The sequence below is a fragment of the Lolium perenne genome, chromosome 4 (assembly GCF_019359855.2).
Source record: "Lolium perenne isolate Kyuss_39 chromosome 4, Kyuss_2.0, whole genome shotgun sequence".
Lineage (NCBI taxonomy): Eukaryota > Viridiplantae > Streptophyta > Magnoliopsida > Poales > Poaceae > Lolium > Lolium perenne.
Window position 1 is genome coordinate 373143717 of NC_067247.2, and position 15543 is coordinate 373159259.

At 46.4% G+C, this 15543-nt stretch overlaps 2 long non-coding RNA genes across 3 annotated transcripts; both read left to right on the forward strand.

The window, feature by feature from the left end:
- The first annotated feature begins 264 nt into the window (after positions 1 to 264).
- LOC127326886 (uncharacterized) lies at positions 265 to 3836 on the forward strand. 2 transcript variants are annotated; one of them, XR_011742236.1, is made up of 6 exons: positions 265 to 1726; positions 2186 to 2309; positions 2418 to 2793; positions 2889 to 2968; positions 3349 to 3510; positions 3605 to 3836. It is a non-coding gene; the product is annotated as an uncharacterized lncRNA (long non-coding RNA). The 2 variants fall into 2 exon arrangements; XR_011742237.1 differs by lacking the exons at positions 3349 to 3510; positions 3605 to 3836 and adding an exon at positions 3127 to 3303.
- Positions 3837 to 5883: 2047 nt separating this feature from the next.
- On the forward strand, positions 5884 to 7611 carry LOC139830723 (uncharacterized). The gene is made up of 4 exons (XR_011744074.1): positions 5884 to 6270; positions 6345 to 6441; positions 6886 to 6953; positions 7068 to 7611. It is a non-coding gene; the product is annotated as an uncharacterized lncRNA (long non-coding RNA).
- Positions 7612 to 15543: the final 7932 nt, after the last annotated feature.

The following is a 15543-nucleotide window of genomic DNA, read 5'->3' on the forward strand; positions in this document are numbered from 1 at the left end:
TGATCTCTTGCCGTCTTGCGACGGCTCCGCGCCTGGGGTCTCTGCCTACAGACCAATAATCTATGGAGAATTCATGGATGTTATATACATCGTTATATTCGTGGGTCCGACCCGATTTTGTGGAAATAAAAATAAGGTGACTCTCGTGATAAGCCAATGGTTCCAGCTGACGCCGGAGATGGTGGCGAGGCTGGACTGCGAGTACTCCGGAACGTCGGTTTGGTGTGTGGATTGAAGAAACCAGAATTAGTGAACTTGCATTACTTCTATAAATGTTCAAAGACTACCCTCTCAACCAGGGGGTCTGAAGGGGCAAACGAATCTGGGTCGTTCAATCAGGTTGCAACAGTAAATCTCAAGTCCCACTTTTCACCACAGCCGTTCGATCGGTGAATATTTTTCTCACTTGTTTAGTTTCCTACTAAGTCAGTGACGCATGGGGCCAGCTACGTGCGGGGGCCGACTGCTGGAGACTGCGACGCTGCTCGTTTCGTGTCACCTTTTTTCGCGTCCGCGGTGAAACCCTAGATCGAGAAAAGCAAGCAGCCAATCCCCCCTTCCTAGAGCCCAGCACCATTCTCCTCTCCTCTCCCCCGCAGTGAAAACCAGATCGAGTCGTGCTGCATCCTGCCGGCGGCCGTGCGGCTCGGGGATGGCGGGATTTGGCGCGGGGGAGACCAGAAGCAGCGACGACGCATCGACCGGCAGCGGCGACGACACATCCGCGGCTCCGATTCCCCTGCCAGTGCGGCGGCGGGGAGCGCGCGTTGAGCGACGCCGGCCGCAGGCGACGCACGCCGAGCTGGCGACGACGATCTTCTGCGTGGCCCAAGTTGCGGCGTCGAGTTTGGGTGTGGGGAGGCTGAGGAGTTGGTGCGGGCCGTCAGGGGAGAGCGCGGGGATGAGCAGGATGAGGGAGCGCAGGACGCGGCCGAGCAGCACCGGCCGGAAAGAGGCGCTGCAGGAAAGGGTATCGGCGGAGGGCGGCGCCGCGCCGGTGGCAGGGCTGCGCGCCTAGCGGCGGCGACGGCTGGAGACGGCGTTCGGCGCGTCGAGGACGGCCACCGCTGAGCCACCCCGGGGCTGACCACCGCACGTGCTCGTGCTCCCAGGCGAACCAGTGGGAGCCAGGAGGCGATTTTTTCGCCGATAAGGGCGTCGATGCTAATGCGGCGAGCTCGTGGTGGAGAGCTCAATGCCGCTCAGGAGGACGATTTGGTTGGCAGCCGGCCTCGTTTGGAGGAGCGGCCGGCCTCGCCCGGAGGAGGGGGACAAGGGTCGTGGCGGCGGCGCCCGAGGCCGCGTGAAGCAGCAGGAGGTTAAGGTCGAGGCAGTGGCGATGGTGCTTGCCCCGGCGGACCCGAAGGAGGAGGCGCGCGATTTGCCTCCATGGTCTGACTTCTCCCTCCTTTCCTCAGGTTTTGGTGGGGCGGCGCATTTGGAGGAACTCCGGGAGCTCTGCTGGTGGCGGCGGTTGGAGTGGGTGGGGCGGCAGAAGCGAGCAGGACGGGAACGGTTGGCTGTCTGCCTGTCCCGTGCACGGCGGGGTGCTGCGTGACAGCTGCAGCAGGTGATTTTTTTCCATTTGGTTTTTGCAAATGGGCTCCTCTTTCTGATTCCTCTTCCTCCCCACTTTTATTTTTCTTCTAGGGTTTGGTCGTCCAGCAGATTCACCGGCAGGGAAAGCAATCACCATTGGTATTCGTGGACTCCATGGCTGGCACAGGTATCCTCCCCTTACCTTTCTCTTTATTTCTAGATTTTTAGATGGACTCGTCTTGATCTGAGATGTTACCTTGTGGTATTGTTCTTCCCTTTTTATCGTAGGATGTGATTCCTTCCTCCTTTTCTCTTTCTCTTTATTTCTAGATTTTTAGATGGATTTGTCTTAATCTGAGAAATTACCTTTCTTGCCTTTTTCCACGATGTGAACTTGGAAGCACGTTCATAGACTTTGACGAGGTTGATTGACGATGTTAGGTTGTCTCATATGATTCAAATTTGCTAATGATTTTTGGGTTTGGTGGCGGGAGATTCCTATGCTGGTGGTGACAATTACCAGCATTGGTGCAGGAGGATTCAGTAGTTGCCTCTGTTGTAGTTGAATCTTCCTCCGCTTTATTATTTGTCGGTCGAAGATGGCGGCCTGCAGGCTGATGTAAGTTTTTTCTTTTGTGCACACCAGCTCTCAATAGTACAAACGGCCGGTGAGAGCATCAAGAGGAGTGTCGCCGACGGCCAGCACCGATCGAAACCCCACGGGGAGAGGCGACATGGGACCTCCTTCCCCGATCTGCTTCAGCTCGCAGGTGCGGCCTCCATCTGGCTCTCTCCCCTCACTGGTTGATTTGATTATTAGAATAATGCGGATGAGATGTATTTGTGAAAATTCTTCTCACACTTGAACATGTTAATAGATGACTCAGGAAAGGCGGGATTTAGAAGCAACATCATGGAGGTTGCATGCTGGCCAGAGATTTGGAGGCAGCATCGTGGAGGTTGCAAGCCAGCCATGGATTTGGATGCGGTGTCTAGGATTTAGTTGGCAGTCTTGGCACAAGGTCAGAGAAGAGTTATCCAGGCTCCCATTTGACATAGCTGACCTCCATCTCTCCCCGTGGGAGCATCATCTTATTTTTTTCAGCTGGCCTTCCCCACACTGACTCCTTCTGATTCCTTCCTCCCTAATTTTATTTTATTTCGTAGTTAGAATTTGGATATCCAGGAGATTCACCGACAGGCGACAGCGACAACAACCACCTTTGGTCTTCGTGGACTCCATCGCTGCCCCAGGTTTGCTCATCCTCTTCTCTCTTTTCCATGTTTATTCTCATGTGCTCTGTCCAACTCCATATGCTATTTCTCAAATATGTGTGCCCTCTCGTTAGGCTATGCAATCCAGGAAGGTTGGAGAAGAAACTGCAAGTAAATTACCACAATATATGGTTGTCATCCTCCCTTAACTCAGGTTTGTCTTTTTTGCATATATTGTGGTTTCACCATAAGCCAGACATGTAAATTCCCAATATCGAAATAGGGTAGCCCTCGAGTTCACACTATTTTCTGAAACTGTCAATTCTAATGTTTTTGCATCTGGATATATGTTCTGGGCTTTAAAAAAATCAGGCTCTATCATAGATACCCTCTGAATTTCAGTCCTACTTCCATCACTGCTGCTCACTGCGTTTTGAGGACAATCCAGACTATCAACACATGAGAATTCAGATTGCAGCAACATTTTGTGTCTAATTAATTTGTTTTATCAAGGATCTTTTCTTGTTGCAAATAAAGTATCTCTGCAGTGTGGTATAGTAGCTGTCATCTTGAGTCATCTATCTCTCTTTGCAGTTAAATTTACGTACAATCCGAGGTTGTGGCCCTGCGATGTGCTTGAGTGCTTCACACGAACTTCCTCCACCTATGAAACTGCTTCAATGCATAAAAGTCTACTATACGAGTGCCCGGATGGCGAGAAGGTAGGCTTCCAGCTAATATTAGTTGCATGATAAGGTAAAGCATATAAGCCTTTCTTTGGCTTCGTCTTTGCTTATCAAAATATGTTATTCCTCAGGATGACAAGCTCCTTTTTTCCTTGTGCATCAAGCATGATCGACCCACAGATAATCTGCAAGGCATTTTCTTCAGACAAGTAATTCCCTGACTACAGACCAACAACTCCTGGGAATTATAAGGAAGTGTTGATAGACTCCTTCTTTTTTGAAAGTAACATATATGATACCAAACTTGTTTCCTGCATGATTTATTATTCATTTCATTATGTGACTTCAGCACGTCAATTTGTATTTACTTGATCCATCATTTGTGGTCCTTGGTTCTTTCTGTAACTTATTACACTATTATTTATCTCGCTGCTGGCTTCGTGTATTCTGGTTATTGATGTTAGCCTATATTTTTTGTAATGTCTCAAGTTTTGTCATGTCTTTCACTAGCCCATAAATTATTATTTGTCTCTAGGTGCTAAAATCTATACAATATGGTTAGAAAAATAAAGTATTATATGTGGACTTACTATCTCCTCTCCTATTTTGTAAATTTGGTCCTTTCTTTTCGTACCCTTTTATTATTATTTTTGTGTAGATAATGGTCTCAGCAGTACAAAAAAGCTGATTCATTGCTTCAGCTGATTCATTGCTTTAGCTGTTGTTTGTTGTTGATAGATGTAGCTGCTGGTACACAGTACAAGCAACTTTCCCCAGCTGTTATGAATGTGCCTTCCCATTTAATTTCTGGATCAAAAAGGAGGATAAGGATTCAAGAACCATAAATTCACTTGAATAGCAGAATAGGATTATGACCCCTAAAAAGAAACTGAGGGAAAAAATGGATCTTGACTAAATTCTAAAGCAAAGCTACTGCAAAATTTTAATTAACTAAATATACTTGATAGCAAACAAAAAAAGGCTTCTTCAGATGATGGGCTTAATTTAGTCAAGTGGACTTATTTAGTCAAGTGGACAGTAGTATTACAGTTCCCAAATCTGCAACACAAAACCTTTCTTCAGATAATGGACTTTATTTAGTTAACTGTATACCATTAATTGCTTCAGCCGTTGTTAGTAAAATTCCTGGTCACTTAAAAATGATGGTTTGCCTACTTATAGATGTGCTTTTGATCGTCTAGCAAGTAGTACTTTCCATAGTTGCTTGCTGCTGAGCCCTTAGTATGCCGCACATGGAACTGTTCCCTTGCCCTCTTACATTGGTATAGGTGTACAGGTAGCTTGTATTTTGCAGGTTATAGGGGTTCCTTCTTGCTGCTGTGTGAAACAGAATAAAAGGTCCGTTGAAGTAGTTCGATGCTGTGAAATTTTGTCTGCTTATACTGCCCAATCAGCTGATTGCCTGCTAAAAAATTCCACCTTATCCATAAGTTTGGTGTGGGATATCTAATCAAGAAAAAAAACTAGGTGGGTGCCATTTCTTAGAATGTATTTAGTGGGAGGGTCATGCTTTTGCTTTTACGTACTAGATGTTATGAATGGTCAGGACATGCTCGTCCCAAGCATGAATGTTGTAAATCACCCCTTCCACCTACATTTTATCCTCTATTATGTCCACTATTATAGTCAGCTGCCTCCCCTGGTCATGCACGTTTCTTATAGTGTGAGTCATGCATTCATTTCTTGATCAAGATGATGATTCTGTGAAGAGTTGGTCTTGCTCATGTTTGTCAATGGATGAAGCACGCCGATTTGTTTGCTTTGGGATATTGCTATCCACCTGCCATCAGAAGATGGTGCTGCAGTGTTTGATGATATTTCTCGTATTGATATCATCACTCAAACTTAGATATGCTTCGGCAAGTAATTTACTTTATGAGCTTCTATTAGAATTAACTTAAGGATGCCATGTCCTGTTCTTCTAATAATGTGTAACTATAGTTGTTCATGATCACATACATCACTTTTATTGTGCATTTTACCATTTCAGTAATTGGTTGTGACACTATTCCTGCAATGCTTAGGTTAATATGAACCAAATCATGTACTTATCTGCTATTAAGTGCTTGATACACAGGCATAACTATTACAGTATGATGTATAGTTTACATTGTAGGAGAAAGGTGAAGGCAACACAATGGCTATTTTCAACTACTTATCTGCTATTTCATTTCTTAACCATCAGATTTAATATTTTTGTTTCATAGGAACTTATCTTTTATCATAAATTTGTTCGTGGAAGGCAATCAGTAGAACTTCTAGATGAAGATAGGCTTATCCTTCAGGTATACTTATCTCATACATGTTATCTGAGATAAAGAAAGAATGTTTTTAATAGTACCAGGTCCATGGTTTGAAAAAGTTCCCACCTTGACCCTTGTTGGTTCTTCCTATTACGCTAGACGTTATCTTGAGTAAATTGCTAAGAAAATATGTAGGGCTGGGGTAGTTCTTATACACCACAACTGGGGTGGTACTGCACCATTTTGTTCTTTTTCTTGAATTCTAAGTACATTATTTCTTCCGTGCTCTCTCCAGGGCGAGTTTACTGAAGTGCGCATACGCTAGAAGGCAGTGATGCAAGAGGCAGTTAGTTTGCTGGGTGGAATAGAGCCGATTTATAGCAGCGAAGCATCTTTATGGGATCAGTGTAGTTATTTTTCTTAGGTATACAAAGATGTTGTTTAGAACCTCAAAAAACATAAGACCTATAATGTCGAGCTACTGCTTTCACGCCAGTGGAATTGATCGGCTATATTGGTGATGCTGAATGTAGAGAACCAAATCATCTCCCTCTCCTCTAGACCGTGTATGTCCCTCTGAACTCATCCCCTCCTCTTCATGGATCAGAACCATCTTAATTTGTTTTTTTTATCTTTTCAGTTGGCATACTACAGTCATGGTAGTTGAATTTTATTGCTTCAATGGATGATGTGCTGCCAAATATTGGGGTGACTGGCGGCGGCGACGACGGTGCATTGTAAGTGAACCCTACAGTATGTAATTTTGGCCATGTCAAGACCGTCTCAACTAATGACTGAACTTTATTATACTGACATCTCTTTTCTATCATCTATATGGTGGCATTTTATTATACTAACACATAATTGTTTAATAAATTGTGGGCATTAAGCAAGAGTGTATTACTAAAATTACAGATTACTGTCTTTTTCAGTTATGCAGTAGATAGGTTCCCAGTTAAGTTTTGTTGGATATGTTTTCAGATTGATGTGTGGGAGAACGTTTTTAATTTACCTAATGATTTTTATTTCCTGTACTCTTCTAATTCATTTTGATGATTTGATTGAGTAACTACTTTGTGTTCATGTTGGTTTCACATAATCCTTATGATTATTCGGTATGCTGCTGACTGTTTGCTTTGCTTACGTCTTTCTTTTTCTTTGGTAATGGTGTGTGTATGTAGGGGCTCATTGTTTCTCGATTTCGGATGTCATAGGGAGTACACCTCTTGTGTGAATTTACTATCGCCAGGTTGTGTGTCTAAATCAGCGTTGGTGCTTTGTTCCTTCCTTATCTGTTACACGCCTGCTGCTCCTACAGCTGGCGTTCAGTTTACCTTCTCTGATCCAAAGTGCTTTTGTGTAGGAGTCAGCGTTGATTGCAACAATGTTAAGTGATGGGGCTTTCAGTTCTAGACCTGGGGAAGGGGCCTCAGGATGCATTGCTCGTGATCAGATGCGTCAATTATTTGCTGCGAAGGCCATATCTGGTACCCGAAGGCAGCTAATGCCCTCTCTATGGAGGCTCATGCTATTCGAGATGGTGTGATTCTGGCTAGGGATCGGAAGGTGATCATGGAAACTGCTTGTCTGGTGCTCTCAAAGCTGTTGAACATCATGGAAACTGATTCTCTGCTGCTCTCAAAGATGTTGAACAATGGTAACTTTAAGCGTTCAGAAATTGCATATATTATCTATGGTGTAATGGAGCTTAGCCAGGATTTTTCTGGGTTCTGTGTTGTTTTTATTCGTAGAGCAGGCAATGATGCTGCACATCTGTGTGCTCAATACTTTGTTAAGGAAAGGCAAAGGTGCATTTGGACCGAATATGCACTGGTTTATCTGTAATTGCCTTTCCGTTGATTGTAACCCTGTTGCTATGCAATGAAAAGCTCCTTAATCGTGTTTTTTTTGTATATCTGTACCGTATGATGCAATGAAAAGCTCCTTAATCGTGTTTTTTTGTATATCTGTACCGTATGACTGTGTAATCGGTTCATCTTGCTTCCGGGCAGATACTGAAGCATATTTCACGAAGTAGCTTTTGATGCCACCAGCATATGCTTAGCTGGTTTTGTAGCTTATGAACCGGACTGAGTAGACTACTCGGTCTAAATGCTTCCTTAGTACCATGGCCAGTTACCTATGGGTAACTAACGGAGGACCTGACATGTGCCTTGCCATTTAAATCCAATAAATCTCAGTCATATATAACAATATCGTATAAAACTTAAGATTATAATACAGTCTCACTTTTGCCTTTGCGCCGGGTGCAACGGGTCATTGGTTTGCTGTCATAATGCCCATCAATCTGAATTATCCAGGAAATAATTGAGGAGAAACAAAGCATTTCTCTTTGTCATTGGTTTGCTGTCTTGAACTTGGTTGCTAATACAGCTCGCAAGTGGATGTACTTCTCCATTGTTTGTTTACCCTTGACTCAAAAGATTGTGGTATTCCCAACCTTGTGTGGATGTAGATTTTAGGGTTTAAGGTTAGAGTGGACAAGTGATTGTTCTTCTCTTCTTTTGTGTATACTGGTAGATCTAAGTTATGAATTTGTTATTTTGTGTATATTGGTAGGCTTGAGCTATGAATAGTTCTCAACCATGTACATAAGTGATAATGTATTCATCTAAGATACTGAGGTCCGCTTGCGCCATTCGGTCACAACAATTATTAGTTCAAACCAAAGTGAAAAATATTGCTCCTCATAGGTTCATGTATCAAGTCATCGTCTTTACCATCTACATGTTAATACGTCGTGAATCCTAACGTAAGTTTTAGGATTCTAATATATCTGGTTTCAATATTTGCGTGGGGGCGCAACGGGTCAGCTCCTTCAACCGTAGCGCCTGTGTCACCAGTTCCTCCATTCCCTCGGGCTGCTTCTGACGCAACATGATCCTCCGTGGTCCTCACGACCTCCTCCTCACCCCCGGCTACTCACAATAAGTAGAAATATAATTAATTGTCCGTTTAGGCTTCTCTTTTATGCTACCTCTTTCGGTACAACAACCATAATTTGGCGGAGAAGCATTTAGAAAAACATAAAAGCTGAAAAACGTGAGAAATCATACTAAATTGTCATATGTCATTGTAGCACCTTGATGGAATGGTGTGTTTGCAACAGTTAAATTTCAAGGTAATTCATAATATTAAAATAAGCTAAAACTTATGATTTAAATCCTGACTTGATTCTGCCATTTGCGCGATAGCGCAACAGGTCATCTAGTGCAATGTAATAGTCGGTAAACTGAGCATCTGGGATTGATTGATTGACCACAAGTGGAGGAACACCAGGAATAAATGTACATGCTTCATCTGTACTATGGGGTTGTGACACTACAAAGGGAATAAAAGAAGTTCATGATTTCAAAAGTTCGTGAATTAACGTGGCAATAGTAGCGTGAAATTATACCCTATATAATTGCTAAACAGTTTAGCTAACCTGATAGTAATTTGGGTACTGTTGATGCGTATTTTTCTCCAATACTATACCGACACGTGTACCTCCAGGCTCCAGGTAACATAGATTGCTGTTTTGTTTACTTTTTTTTTCCCTGGATGAGCAACCGGATACCGGTTATGAGTCTTCCTTTCCGGTAACAAGGCCTCTTACCTTTTATTTTTATTTTTTCTGTGTAGCCTCGCCACATCGCGAAGAAGCGGTCGCCGCTGAACCGGTGAGTCAAAGGCGGTGGAGCAGCCCAGACCGAGAAGTTTCTTCTTCACTTTCCTTCCGTGTGCTTCTTCTCCAGGTCCTTTGAGATGCCATGGCAGCTCTACGCCACCATCACGGGGGGTCGCCGCGGCCTTCTCCTCCCCCCGCATCTTCCTCCTCCTCTCTCTCCGATTTGGATCTTGGGGATGGAGCATCCTTGTCAGCTTCATGGTGGTACGTAATATAATCCACGATTGCTTATGGTTATTCAGTATGTTATTTGCAAATGAGAAACATGGAGCGAGAGAGAAAAAAAATACTAGACATGTTCACGCCATAGAATAATTGTTAAATCAATTTTTTATTTCCAAAGATCAGGCTAAAACGCTGCTGGTTTTCAGTGGGGGAAATTTATGTACAGATGTTGTTGGAAACAAAAGATATCCGGCGGCGAACTGAAAAAGAATCAAAAGTGAGCTTATCACGCTGTGAGGGGCTGCCTGTACACCGTCAATCATGGTGAACCACCGATTTAGATTTAGTATTCGTCACAATCAGTGTCATGCTATGGTATAATTTTGCAGTCAAACACTTCCAATTATCTACAAATTCTTACTGAGGAGGGAACAACTTTATGACTAATCCGCTGCAACGCGCGGGCATTGTGCTAGCGGCACCACTGACCTTGACGCCATGCTGGTGATGATGGAGATCATGTCCCTGCTTTGGAGATGGAGATCAAAAGCATAAGAAGAAAGGCCATGTCATACCACCACTACTAGGGAAAGGCTTATAGCCGCACTCCTTACCGCCGGCAAATACGAGCTGAAGATGCCGGCGGTAATACCTTCCAGGGGGGCCTAACAGTACCGCCGGCGAACAGGTAGGACGGCGCCGGTGGTGGCTCCATTGCCGCCGGCGAAATGAAAACGGAGGCGCCGGGGGCAATGGGCCGCGGGATCCCATTTGGGCCTAGCCTTACCGCCGGCGAATTGGGCCCAAAGCGCCAGGGATACTGGACTGTACCGCCGGCGAACGCGCGCAGTAGATGCCGGCGGTATCGCCGAGCCAGGGTGGGCCACCAGGCCTTAACTTACCGCCGGCGTCTTCGGCCAGCAGATGCCGGCGGTAACGTGCCCTACCGCTGGCAATTTATTTTGTAGGCGCCGGCGGTAACCTGGGCATGTCCATTTAGGACGACCAGCCACCTACCACCACCCACACACACTCATATGTGATGGCAAATCAACCCAAGCACTAGTTAGCTCATTCCCCCATCCATTTTAGCTATTTCAACCAATAAAATATGATGTATTTGAGCAAATCATGCACTACCTAGCCCCTCTAGCATGATATGCATAATCTAGATCTAGATCTATCTCCTCCCACCACCTTTTCCACTAGATCTACCTAGATCTCTCCATTTCTTAGATCTCTAGATCTCTCAAGCATTAAAGTCGACGTGTGGCGTCTCTCGGGTGCTTTTGGACGTCGCGTCAACTAATAGGTACATAACTAAATGAGTGGAATGTTCATGTGTTGGCGAAAATTCGCGGTTATATCACTAGTACTAGTGGTGGCAAAAGGTGGTCCATATATGTAAATGCATTGTTTTGCATTTGTTTACGCGTGCAGGAACATTGAGTTGCCAATGATTTGCCGGAATGTTGATTAACTTCCGTTCCGGCGAATTTTGGAACTCCAGCATGACAATATTTAGCAAAGGTCATGCCGAATTTTTTCCGTGAAAACCGAGACGGCGGTGTAATCAATTATCTTGTCTTGTAGGCGGCGATGGTCATCGCGATGAGGGAAAGCGTCGTGGATAGATACGTGGAACGCGCGACGGCCGACATGTAACGAAAAAAGCGAAAGGATATAATGTGTCCTTGTCGAAGATGCAAGCTAGGATCGTTGTTTGACCCCTTCTCAGGCATAGTGAATCAACACCTGCTCAGGTATAGTTTCATGGAGGGGCATACTCAGTGGATGAGTGATGATGGAGATGATGATATCGATGGTGATGATGATGGAGATGATGATGGTGGAGATGATGATAACGAAGGTGATGGAGAGGATGCCCCACACGACAATGGAGACGAGGTTGAAGAGGATGGCGCACACGTTGATGGTGATCAAGAAGGCCGGGAAGAACATGCGGCCGACGAGGACATGAGTAGAAATGCCCCGCTAACCGCGGCCGTGCAGGACCGTCATGTTCAAGAACTTCTTCTCAGCAACACATCGACCGACCCCAAAATCGCTGGTAGACGGAAGGCTAAGCTGGATCAACTCGAGGTAGACTCGAGAACTCCGTTGTACGATGCAGCTCGTGGGACGGAGGAGAGCCGTCTGAGATACGCTCTCGATATTATGGAGATGAAGGCAAAGCACAAATGGACGGACACAAGCGTGGACGAACTCTTCGGATACTTGAAGATCCACTTTCCTAAAGATAACACGTGTGTCGGTAGCCTACAGGAGGCCAAGAAAATCGTGTGCCCTCTCGATTTACCGCACCAGAAATACCATGCATGCATCAGTGACTGCGTAATATATCGGAACGAGCATGCCAATCTCGATACATGCCCACAGTGTGGCGAATCTCGATACAAGAGAGGGACAAGAAAATCTCCTCGAAAAGTTGTGTGGTACTTCCCGCTCACGCCCCGTCTGCAGTGGTACTTCGTGGACCCCAAGGAAGCAAAGCTCATGCGCTGTCACGCGGAAAGAAAGGAGGCGGTGATGCGTGATGTGGAACGGGTTGAAAACCCAGTGCTAACACACCCTTCGGATGCAAGCCAGTGGAAAACATTAGACGATGAGTATTACGAAGAATTCGGGAAAGAACCAAGGAACATCAGGTTGGGTGCGAGCACCGACGGACTCAATCCGTTTGGGAACCAAAGCAGCAAGCACAACACCTGGCCCGTGTTTGTATGGATGTACAACCTCCCTCCATGGCTATGCCTGAAGAAGAAGTACATACACATGAGTATGCTAATCCAAGGGCCGACGCAGCCAGGGAGCGATATCAACCTGTATCTGGAGCTATTGAAGGAGGAGCTAGTCACTCTGTGGGAGGAAGGGATAGAAACTTGGGACGCCTACGGACAAGAAACTTTCCGTATGAAAGCCGCACTGTTGACGATGGTGCAGGACTATCTTGGATACGGATATATCGCGTACCAGGTGTGCCACGGACACAAGGCATGTGTGAGGTGCATGGAAAAGACGCCGTTTTTACAGCTGGGTAAGGATCCCGGGTCTTCAAAAACCGTCTACATGAGGCATCGAATGTGGCTTCCCAAGAATGACCCGTGGAGGAAGCGTGGAGACCTGTTCAATGGGAAGGATGAGGTCGAGGGACCTCCACCTAGGAGAAGCGGCGAAGAGATAGATACTCTGTTGAAAAACTGGAAAGACTGCCCTCCGGCGGGTAAGATAAAGATCCAGAAGCGGAAGAAAGGAGACAAGAGAAATAAAAAGGAACCCGGGCCGCTCTTGGGGGTATGGAAAAGGAGGTCCGTGTTTTGGGACTTGCCGTACTGGAAGATCCTCGGTACGCCTCATAGCCTTGATGTCATGCATATCACGAAGAACGTGTGCGAGAGCTTGCTTGGCACTGTGCTCAACATGCCGGAGAGGACCAAAGACGGGTCGAAAGCAAGACACGACCTGATGGCCCTTGATATCAGAAAAGAGCTTCATTTCGCCCAGGTTGACCAGGAAACCGAGGAGGAGGAAACGGATGGTCGCAAACGCAAAAGGGTGGCCAAGCAGCGCGAAACTCCTCGCCCCTCCTGCTTCACTCTAAATCCCGATGAGCTTGAACAATTCTTCAAGTGCCTACTAGAAGTCAAATTTCCCCTAGCACTAGTAGGAAAAGCCTCATCAGTGGCGCACCAAAAATTGATTCTGTGGCGCATGGGCGGTGCGCCACAGAATTCTCGCCACAAAAATAAGGTTTACGTGGCGCACCGGCCCATGCGCCACGAAAGTCTTATTTACGTGGCGCACCGGCGGTGGTGCGCCACAGAAACTTATTTCTGTGGCGCACGGACGGTGGTGCGCCACAGAATTTTTTTTTGAAATTCAAAAAAAAATGGCGGCCAGATCTAGATCAAGATCTAGATCTGGGGCCGCCGATTTTTTTAATTTTTTTGATATTTCGCTGGAAGAAGGTAGCCGGAGGTGGGTGCCGGAGGTGGGTGGGTAAAGGAGGAGGATGGCCGGAGGAGGAGGTGGTAGTGGTGGTGGTGGTGGTGGTGGAGGAGGAGGAGGTGGTGGTGGTGGTGGTGGAGGAGGAGGTGGTGGTGGAGGTGGTGGTGGTGGAGGAGGTGGTGGTGGTGGAGGTGGTGGTGGTGGAGGAGGTGGTGGTGGAGGAAGAGGAGGAGGTGGTGGTGGTGGTCACCGGAGGAGGAGGAGAAGGTGGTCGTCGCCGGAGTAGGTCGCCGGAGTAGGAGGAGGAGGAGGTCGGCCGGAGGAAGAGGTCGCCGGAGTAGGAGGCCGGCCGGAGGAGGTGGTGGAGGAGGCCGGCCGGAGGAGGAGGAGGTGATGGTGGTGGTGGTGGTGGTGGAGGAGGAGGAGGAGGAGGAGAAGTGGAGGAGAAGTCCAAGGAGGAGAAGTGAGGAGAAGTGGAGGAGTAGTGAGGAGAAGTGAGGAGAAGTGGAGGAGAAGTGGAGGAGAAGTGGAGGAGGGCGGCAGAAATTTCAAATTTCGGAGCTTAATTCTGTGGCGCATGGGCAATTGGGTGCGCCACAGAATTGTTTTTCTTTTTTTGTATTTTGCAGCAAAAAATCTTTAACTGCCCGTAACTTTTTACTCTTTTCGAATTTGGAGATTCTAAAAATTGTCCAACCGGGCATGTCCCGGTGAATTCGGATGTAGAATTTCCGTGGGAACATTTTGATATATTATGCGTTTTTTTTCGAGTTCGTATGCAACCAGAAATCCAGTTTGATGATTTTCCCACGCAATTTTGCAAAAAAAGTTGAAATACATGTTTGTTATTTTTTAGTGGTGCTAGATGACATAGTACATGGGCATCTCGAAGGATTTTATTTTTTGTAATTTCTATCTATTTTTTTATTTTTTACAGAGGTCAAAAAGGCGATCCACGGGGGGGGGGGGGGGGTGGAGTTGCGTGGGGAGCAAAAAAGTCTTCTGTGGCGCATGAAGCTCATGTGCGCCACAAAAATGTGTAGTTTCTGTGGCGCACCATCACACGTGCGCCATAGAATGACTTAATTTTGTGGCGCACTGGTCCTATGCGCCACAAAATGTCTTATTTCTGTGGCGCACATGGTACCGTGCGCCACAAAAATAGCGAAACCAATGATTGGGTGTGGTCCCAACCTTATTTCTGTGGCGCATTAGCTTGTGGTGCGCCACAGAAACAATTTCTGTGGCGCATATTTTCTAGTGCGCCACAGAAATAAGATCCGCCTATAAAGCTTTTCCTACTAGTGTAGGCTACGCGGGGCTGATACGCAGATGGCTGGACCCGACGAAAAAAATCTTCAGCGGGATGAAGTCTCATGACTGTCATGTCATGATGACGCAGATACTTCCGGTTGCTATCCGAGGGATAATGGAACCGCACGTTCGTGCGACGCTGACTGACCTGTGTAACGTCTTCGACGTCATCACTCGAAAGTTGATAACCGTCAAGAAACTCGGGAGGCTGCAGGAAGAGATCGTCACCATCCTATGCGAGATGGAGATGTACTTCCCGCCCGCATTCTTTGACATCATGGTCCATCTGCTGGTGCATATAGTGGACGATATCGAGGATCTTGGGCCCGCATTCCTTCACAACATGATGGCGTTAGAAAGAATGAACGGCTTCATCAAAGGATACGTTCGTAACAGGGCACATCCGGATGGAAGCATCGTCCAGGGCTTTCTCACCGAGGAGTGCATCTCTTTCTGCAAGAATTATTTAAACGAGGACGGCCCACATCCGGTTGGATTGCCCGCCAACAAGCACCTCGGTAGATTCGAGGGAGTAGGCCACAACGCTGGCAGGTGGGAACTCGACGCGGATCAAGATGATAGGAGAACAGACTTTAACAGGGCCCACTTAGTAGCACTACATCACATGAACGAGGTAGAGCCTTGGGTGGATCAGCACATAAACATGATCAAGAGCAGGGCTGACAAGCCGATGACGGAA